The 7,582-nt window shown below is 37.7% G+C and overlaps 1 protein-coding gene across 4 annotated transcripts in view; it reads right to left on the bottom strand.

The window, feature by feature from the left end:
- Nucleotides 1-7,582, bottom strand: part of SUPT3H (SPT3 homolog, SAGA and STAGA complex component) — a 546,620-nt gene that overhangs the window by 453,768 nt on the left and 85,270 nt on the right. The gene's annotated exons all lie outside the window — the stretch shown is intronic.

The raw sequence follows: 7,582 nt of genomic DNA on the forward strand, positions 1-7,582 counted from the left end.
AATTTTCAGGAATCTTCATACTGTTTTCCACAGTGGTTACATCAATTTACATTCCCACCAGCAGTGAACAAGAGTTCCCTTTTCTCCACATTTTCACCAACACTTATTATTTCTTGTCTTTTTGATACTAGCCATTCTGATTGGTGTGAAGTGATATCTCATTGTGGTTTTGATTTACATTTCCCTGATGACTGATGTTGAACATCTTTTCACGTGTCTGGTGGCCATCTGTCTTCTCTGCAAAAATGTCTAGTCGGGTCCATTTTTAATCAGATTATTTGTGGGGATTTTTGGTGTTGAGTCGTAGACGTTCTCCATATATTTGGAATATTAATCTCTTATCATATAAATCATTTGTAAATATCCTCTTCCATTCACTTTATTGATTGCCTTCATCTTACTGATGGTTTCCTTTGCTGTGTGCAAAAGGATTATTTACTTCCGTGTAACCCCATTAGTTTATTTTCAGACGCTATTTTACGTATATGCAAGCAAATACATACATGAGTATCTGTGCATATTATTTTCTGCAGGAGTAGCTTATTTAGCAATTCCAGTTACAAAATCTGTGCAAACACTGAGCTGAAAGATTCTCCTACAAGGACATCAGCTGCATCCCTGTTCACTATACCAAAAAGTCAAACACACTCACATATATAAAACCACCAAAGGGGTGCTCAAGTGGCTCAGTCAGGTTATGATCTCGTGGTTCATGAGTTCGAGCCCTGAATCAGGCTTTGTGCTGACAGCTCAGATCCTGGAGCCTGCCTCAGATTCTGTGTCTCCCTTCCTCTCCCCTTCTCTCTCTCTCTCTCTCAAAAATGAATACACATTAAAAAAATTTTTTTAAACTGCCAAAAACTTGAATACAACCAGTTTGAATAAACATACATTAAAATACTATGCAGACATGTAAACAGGATGATACACAAAACTAAGTGCTTATTCAAGAAATGCAAGGATCATTTAACATTCAAAGATCCCTATTTAAAAAGCTTCAGTTTTTTTTAAATTATAACCTAGAAACGTATATACTAGAATTGAAAATAAATTCATAGAGTTAAAAAATACAACTATGAACACACATATAATATAATCAAATGATATGCAAAGAGAAGAAAGCTATGCACCGAAGTAACTGTTCATTTGTTTTGGTTTTTGATGTTTTAGGTTATGTGACATAGACTGCAATGAGGGCCCAGTTCTTCACCCTTCCCTGTATATGGACCCTTTTCCATGTGACTTTGCTATTCTCCTCACTAAAGAGACTGCATCCATTTCCCATCCCTTGAACCTTAGCTGGACTTGTGACTTACCATGGCCAATAGATTAAAATGGAAATGATATGTCCACAACGACATCAGTCTTCAAAATGCACTGCATTTTTTGCACTTTATTACACTTCTGCCATCATCATGAGAACATACCTAGGGCTGGCGTGTTGCATGATGAAATAAAATTAAACCAAGTCATTGATAGCCAAGGACATCCTAGGTCAACAGAACTGCTGAAGTCCCGTTCTAGACACATGAGCAACAATGATTTATAGTTGTATACCATAGAAACTTCAGGAGTGTGTGTGATACAGCATTATTGTTGGCTACAGATAACTTGTACAAGATTCTTAACCATTTACTGCTTTAACAACAGTACGTTGGTTGTCAGAAACCTGTATCTTAATTCCAATACCTCTAAAGACAGAACACATTTCCCATTAAGTTTTTTCTTATGATCTTATCTTTATATGAAACTCTTCAACCAAAAGTGACATTATTTAATAATTACTTATGCTTGTTTTGTGATTCTTACATTAAATCCTTAAATGTGATACTGAAACTCATTTGGGGTTCTCCATTTTAACCCAGTAGTCTCAAATTAATTATTTTAAAGATAAATTCTAATACCTCACAGAAATGGTTTTCACTACTAGCAGTAACTTCCTTAATTATATTAACTACTTCTATATTACTGTATAACAACACTATCCTAATTATCTTTCCTTTACAAAGAAAAGGACACTTAGAGCAGATCATCATGAAGTATTCTAAAATTAGCCCTCCTGCTACACATGGAATCCTGAGGCTAAAATAATCAGACAGTTTTATATGGGCTACAACCAAGAGGAAAATGTAATTCAGGCACCAGTAAAAATAGATAAAAACGATTCAGATAATTACTCCTTATCTCTACTGCCCATAAATGTTCCATCACAAGTGGATCTGGAAGGCCAGATGCCAGAAGAAAATAGAGTGATATATGGTGAAGCCACAAGAATTCAAGCAGGTACAGATTAGATGGCTCAGATTAGATCATCCACCCACAGGGACTCAGGAGACACAACCCTGGGCAGAATCCGTACTATATGTGTTGAGGTTTATACACCAAATACTGCACACTCTTTGGCTCTCCTACCATGAAATATAAATTAATAATATTTCAAATCTATAGAGATCTATTTCTAACTGTAAGATAAAACACAAATCACATCTTGGCCATGTTAAACATACACTGCTGCCTTTCAAAAGTTCCATCATTATCTTATTCCATGAAAATATTACCAACTATGAAAATAAGTGAGTGGGAATGTGTAATTTGAAAATATTTGGCCAAAGAAAAAGCCCACTATGACTAAAACAAGATGGCAAATGACTTCATCTTCTTTTGGAAAATGACCTCATTATGACAACTAGCTAACCAACAAGCTTCCAAAGCCACTAACAGTAGCTTACAGAGTCACAGCTGTTACTTTTTCTAACAACTGAAAGTTGATTTCATTTTAAATGTCATTTCAAAAGAACTGAATGATTTCTTCAAAGTACTACAATTTATGAGCAAGAATGACATTGAGTAGAGCACAATGATAAGTCTGTGATTTGTTCAATAAAGATGATTATAAAGAATGACAGAACAAAGTCAAAAAACACCTCATTGTGGCATTCTTGAACAACAAGCAGACATATTTAGGAGAACTGAAAATCATTCATAAATAAGACAATAAATACAAAAAGTGCTTGCTTTGACCTTTAAGCAACAGAAAAATCATTTGATAGAGAAGGTATGATATAAATTTTTGATAACCAGCTTCTTTCAAAACAAAAACAGATGACTATTTGAATAAATTTTCTGAAAAAAATATATGAATAATTTATGCAGTTTAAAACGTTCAGACCCCAGACACAATGGAAAACCTATCACTATTAAAATTCCTGTGGAGTTCTGTGTCTCCAATTGTTTACCACTTTCGTTATTAAAACGCCCTACACGATGGAGCACCTAGGTCCCTGATGTCGTCTTTTGCTACACTGCCTACCCCACCTCTACTCAGTCCATTCGTATAAACAGATGTTAAACAAAGGTTCGCAAGGGGACGAACTTTGGCTTCAACATAGATAGGGGACCTGATTCACAAATTATCGCCCTCGAGGCAGTGGAAGAGCACGGGAGACAAAATCTCTGATCATCTAACTAGCCTCACGGCTCACCGATGTTTCACATGTATCAATGTCAAGTGCCAATCGCTATAAAACCCGCAGCCCCCCTCAGAAAGGCTGCCACCTCTCACGCCTCTACAGTGTTGCAGAACACGGTCCATCTCTTTAGAATTCCCGAACTCACCTGTCCCCATGTCCCCACAACTGCCACTACCGGTGCCACAGCCTTCTTTCCTATCCCAACCATGGCACTCCTGGGTGCCAAGATGTAACGTAGTGAAATGTTTAAAAGCATAGATGTGGGGGCCAAACTGTCTAAATTTCAATCTTTACTCCAAATTGAATTCAAATTCTGTACCATCTTCATAAAGTCTTTACCTCTGTTCTACAGCTCCCTTATCTGTAAACTGTGACAAGAATCGTAGTTGTTATAGAAGGTTGTTGAGCTATGAATGAGCTAATGTATGTAGAGCCCTAAAAGAGTATCACTCACACAAGATACACTTTGAGTGTTAACTATGACCTTAAGATTCAGCGGAAGTGTCTGGGGCGCCTGGGTGGCGCAGTCGGTTAAGCGTCCGACTTCAGCCAGGTCACGATCTCGCGGTCCGTGAGTTCGAGCCCCCGCGTCAGGCTCTGGGCTGATGGCTCGGAGCCTGGAGCCTGTTTCCGATTCTGTGTCTCCCTCTCTCTCTGCCCCTCCCCCGTTCATGCTCTGTCTCTCTCTGTCCCAAAAATAAATTAAAAATGTTGAAAAAAATAATAATAAAAAAAAGATTCAGCAGAAGTGTCATATCTAGCTCTACTGTTATCCCTCAAATTAAGTGAGGGACACTTCCTCTGACATCCTTAGGTTTTGTTCATCCACTTACCACCTAATATGCTCTCATGTTCTTCATCCATTTCTATATCACCAGCACTAAACACAATTACTACCACATACTGTATATTCAGGATACTTAGTACAATGAATGAAAGAAACGATAAAGTAATAGAGGATGCAATGATTCCAAGGCACAGGATTTTAACTATAGGATATAAATAGGCAGGACTATCAAGCATGGTTAGAGGATGTATACACTGCACACAAGCACCTGGCTGAGAAAGCAGGTAACAACCGAACTACCCAGCCACACATCCTGGTACAAGGATGGATTCAGTACACCAGAAGAAGGGAGCGACTGTGTTTGCTTTTTAAACCCAAAGGTGCCCATCTTCATCACTCCTCGGCCTTTTGGCTAAGATCGAGTGCAAAGGTGCCATCTTCTCACCATGTGTATGATACAGGGATTTTTTAACCCAGAGAGGGAGTCTTTTTCTAAGTAATCTCCGCAGAAAGAGCACCTTTCCTAAGTCGCAGAAAGGATGAATCAATAAAATGTGGTATATACATACAATGGAATTCAGTCTTAAATAGGAAGGGGAAATTCTGAAATACACACTTACGGATGAATCTTAGAGACGCTATGGCAAATGAAACAAGCCTGCCAAAAAAGGACGAATATTGTACAATCGTACTCATACCTAAAACAAACTCAGAGAGAGAGAAAACAGAATGGTGGGCGCCAGGGGCTAGGGACGGGGAGGGATTAGGAGTTATCATTTAATGGCTGTTAAGTTTCACTTTGGGAAGATCAAAAAGTTCTGAAGATGGATGGTAGAGATGGTTACATAACAATGAGAATGTACTTAACACCTCCAAACTGTACCTTCAAAAATAGTTAAAATGGCAAATTTTACATTTACCTTTTACATTTACATTTTACCTATAAACAAATTACATTTTACCTATAAACAAATTTACACTTACATTTACATTTTACCTATAAACAAATTTACATCAATTTTTTTCTTACTTCCAAAAACAAAGGCAACTTCCCAACTTTAAATGATTTATACTAATAATTACTTGTGGCAAGATACCACACCTAGTTACTCGTGCATCTTGTAAACATCTTTTAAAATGTCAACGGTTACTTCTGTATACTAAAATAATACATTATTCAGTTACATATGCTGCACACTGCTTTCCTAAAATTGTAACATCTTTATGGCTTAGAATAGCGAATAATACGTAGTGACGTCTACTTTAAAAAGTTTCCAGGTTAAAAGGACTCTGGTTATGTTTTTATTATACAATATTATGGGGCCGGAGGTACCCATTTCCTACCAAAATTTACCTAATATAATCTTCTAAAGAGAATCCCAAGGCTGCCATCAGGTAATGTCTGAGCTCATCTCCCCAATCTGGTACATTTCACTTCCAGATTCTCAAACTTTCACAATATGATGTCACCTCTACTCCAATTCAACCTCAAAGCGTAAGTCACTCCTTCCCTGGCAACCGAGAAGAACCGAAATCTATGTCTCTTTCAGGAATTACCACTGAGAGCTGACAGTGACAGCATTTTTTACGAAAAGACTTAAACATGTATAATTTGTCAGTTCAATAATGCTGGGGTCCACTTTCAGTCAGAATATTGTCTTTACGTTAAAAAAAAATCACACATTCAAATATAATAACTATGCTGCACTAATGAAGAATATAGAGGACAAAAACCACTATGCATTCAGCAGTGCTTTAAAATGCGCTTGTGCTTTATTACCCACAGAAATAAGTGCATATAGTAGAGACACAGTAGGATATGCACTTGACAAAACATGTTAAAGTCTACATTCAATATTCTCTGAGTACTGTTGCTAAATCCATAGATTCCTTGCAATAATCAAGCTATGGGATACTCTAAGGTGCTCTTAAGATCCATGCCTTGATAAAGACAAATCAGTAGAGACAACACAACTTTGTGTCTATCCTCTGTGCTTCAATCCATCTTTCCACCTACCATTCCCCCCTTCCACTGAACTGCACTTGGCTGTGACGATGTCAGTCAATACCAAAGCACAGGAGGAGACACAATCCTGTGAGTGTACCCTGTATATGTGACACAGGTGACACATAGGGTACCCAGGAAAAACTACTCTATTTCTAGAAAATCTACAGGGGGGGATTTTTTGGTCTTAGCATCATCAACAAAGAATGACTCACACACTTCCTTCAACCTTATAGGAAACTGAATCCTAACACTTAGTGCTTCCTAACCTTCTTTTACATAGTCCATCTTCAACAGTATTACATATCAACATGCTATCACACTCCCATTTACTTAATTAACATTTTCTTCAAATACCAACCCTTGTTTTCCTTACATAAATTTTAAAGGGAATCTTTTTAATTACTATTATAAATAAAAATCTAGAATCATTTATTATACAGAAGAGAACTGTAAAAATGAAAATGTCATTAAACTTTAATGACGTATTGCTACTTGCTTTTGGTTAAGCCTACTCGTGTAGGTTTACTTACAGATTACTTCAAAGCTAGTACATTACTGAGAATGTCATGTAAAGTCACCATCCCTTCTTTTGTCAAATACATTATTTGATACAGTTGAAATCCCTTTTGCACTGACTTCCCTCATGCTCTCTCTTTCCCTTCGCAGAAATAACCACTATTCCATACTTGGTGCGTATCCTTCTCATTCGTGTTCTGGAATACTATTCTTACACACGATAAATTAGTATGGTTTTGTTTTTAAAAATCTGCATTAGTAATGCCACTGTTGTACAGTTTGTTTTGAGCTCAACTTTGTTTTCACAATGTACCCATTCATACTGATACACACTGACTTCCTTCATTTTCACTGTCCAATAGCAACTATTCTATGTATTTGTTTCTACTTATCCATTCCCCTCTTTGATATTTGGATTGCTTTTTAATTTTGACATTATAAGCAACGCCTCAATGAATGCCTTAGGCACATTTCTTTGTGCTCAGTTTCCTAGTCCTATGTGAAAGGTTCTCAGGTACATTGATTCTTTGGGGGACGGGGTATGGATTTAGAAACTGAAAACCCAACTTTGCATCCAAGTTTTACTGAGAGTAGCAAACCCAACAGTGCATTTCACATACAAACCTGACTCCTGGGAGCACCTGGGGGGGCTCCGGGGGTTAAGCCTCCACTTGATTTGGGCTCGGGTAATTAACTCAGTTTGTGAGATGGAACCCTGTGCCAGGCTCTGCGCTGACAGTGTGGAGCCTGCTTGGGATTCTCTCTCTCTCCCAATCTCTCTGCCCCTCCCTCGCTCACACA

This window comes from Neofelis nebulosa, chromosome 6, assembly GCF_028018385.1.
Source record: "Neofelis nebulosa isolate mNeoNeb1 chromosome 6, mNeoNeb1.pri, whole genome shotgun sequence".
NCBI classification, from domain to species: domain Eukaryota; kingdom Metazoa; phylum Chordata; class Mammalia; order Carnivora; family Felidae; genus Neofelis; species Neofelis nebulosa.